This window comes from Dermacentor andersoni, chromosome 7, assembly GCF_023375885.2.
Source record: "Dermacentor andersoni chromosome 7, qqDerAnde1_hic_scaffold, whole genome shotgun sequence".
Taxonomy (NCBI): Eukaryota; Metazoa; Arthropoda; class Arachnida; order Ixodida; family Ixodidae; genus Dermacentor; species Dermacentor andersoni.
In genome coordinates, this window is record NC_092820.1 from 77,413,719 (window position 1) to 77,416,312 (window position 2,594).

The window sequence follows — 2,594 nt, forward strand, 5'->3', positions numbered from 1 at the left end:
TTATCTTACTCTACACGTCTACACTTTGAACAATGCTGGCGTTCACCCCCAGTTCGACACCTTCTTTCGATATTCCTTTCTTAATGGTTTTTCCAAGGTCTCCAATTAGTACCGAGTTCTAGGAAGGATTAATTCATTATTACATGCATTTCTTTCCCGCGAAATTTTCGTACGTGACAGCCCTTTGTGTATATAGCCGATGGCCCAGTAGTCTAGGCGTTCCTGTTCTCCCACTTGTATTTTCAAAACATTCGCACTTCAGACGAGCATTTACCTTGGGTGCTCCTATCTTAATACATATAAAAGGAGAATTCGTTTTTCTCGGCAGCCACTGTACTAAATTTGGCGAGGTTTGTTGCATTCCAAAGACACCTTAAAGTTCAGTGACTGTTGGTGTCAAATATTTTTATGTATGTCGTCAATTTGTTATTAAGAACTGGCAAATATATCAAATTTTCAGAAATCGGGACTATCAGATTTGCAAATCTGTAACTCAACCATTAAGCATGATATCACAATTTTATGAATTACATCTAATAGTACATCTAAAGCGGACAAAATTGATATGTTACACAGGAATCTCAAAAAATTTAGTTATACGCAAATACAGGTTCTTTGAATCCTTGTACACAACGTAAGTAACAATCATCTAACGGATGCTATTTACAGAACCGCGATGTCCCTTGTTGATGCAGTGCTATAATTTGTAAACTTCGTTCTTCTATTTTTTCAAACATTCGAATATATGAAAATTCTGGTAGCAGAATTTAGGCACTTATACGAAATTCTGCTTCGAGCACTCACTAGAATTTAACTTTCTTTTTCAAATGCAGCAAATTTCATTAAAATTGGTCAATGGGTTATCTCAGAAAAACGTTTTTGCGTTTTACATGTATTTAAATAGGCCGCGTCGGAGTTGATCCCGAGCTAAAGCTTCCTCTTAAGTAGTCTACAAATAGAGTGTACTGAGACTTGACCTGAAAGTCTTCATGATGATGATGGTGAAATTATTTATTGAGGGCCGGCTTGAAGGCATATTATGTAGAAAAGGAAGGCGAGGGGGGACGCATATTCAGACACGTCCTAGGATCTGCGAGGTCAAGAACGCGCAATAAAAACAATATTGCTGGGTTCTGCGCAAGAAAAAAGAAGCAGGATTTTGTTTCTAAGGCGGGAAAGGCTCGCCTAAATTCTAAAGATCTCGGCTTCGCAGGACCGAATCATTTTCCTATTTATATTAATGATCACTTGACCAAAGAAAACAAAGTGCTGTTTTCGAAGGCTCAATCACTGAAAAGGGGCAAAGGATAGCAATTTATATGTACCGAGAATTGCCCAAGCCCAATAAAAGCAAGAAAGACGTGCGGCCGTCGAGACTTTTGTATCTTCTCCGAGGGTGATTTATCGGTCTTCCAGTAATCATAGGAGGGTCAACAAACTAACCTAATTTGTGGTGTTCGATAATGTCATCTTATTTTTCAGCTGAACAACCTAACTCATTTTTTAGGAACCCATGCCTATCTGCAATTCACTTTAACGCTCAAAGTCTAAAAAAACACCGTAATGAAGTCTACCACTTTTTATCACCTTTAGACCACACATTTTCTCTCATATGCATTTCTGAAACTCGGCTTTCATATACAGATAATGATTTATTTGGCTTTCCTTCTTATGCTTCGGAATATTGCCACCGCCCTCATCAGAGCTATGGAGGTGTCGCTGTTCTTATATCTCCAGATGTGCGTTACAAACGAAGACATGACATTTCATTTTCAGTGCCGAATTGTGAAGCTGTGTGGATTGAACTGGAGGATGCGAGCCAGACAATGGTCGGTTGCCTGTATCACTCACCTTGAACATCTATATCTGGTTTTTGCAATGACCTGAACACTATACGTGGTAACTTGTCTTCAGAAAAGAATAATGTTGTGCTTATCAGTGACATTAACATCAATCTTTTGGATGACTGCAGCGCTTTTCCTACTGCCTACACTGCTTTCATGGATTTGGCTTCGAATCGTAGGTTTCCGTTCCAACTAGATGTAGTTTAGGGGCTTCGCCCACCTTAATAGATCACATATTTTCCAACCATATGTGACCTCCAGTTTGCGGCTTACTTGAAGTTAACATCACTGACCATTTTGCTGTATTTTTTAAACTTCCTTATCAATTATATAAACCTTGCCATGAATTCTATAAAGCCGCGATTAATAATGAAGGCTTCATCATTCGCATTGGTGAGCTAGATTGGTGTTCTGTGTTTTCAGAGTCAAACGCTGAATTTGCATTGAATGGCTTTTCGGAGAACACAAGGAAAAGTATCATTAAGTCTACAACTTTTGTAAAATGCAGAAGACATGTCCCAGCGTTACCGAACCATTGGTTAACCGATGGTTTACTAACTAGCCTACGTAAAAAAGATAACCTGTACCGAAAAGTTAAACAACGTCCTTTTAACATTCGACTCAACACTTGCAATAAGATCTATTGTAACTTGCTAAACCGGCTGCTCAGGGTAGCCAACAGAAAATATTATGAATTCAGAATAGCTGAAGCCGGCACGGATTCAGAATGGCGGTGGAATACAATAAATT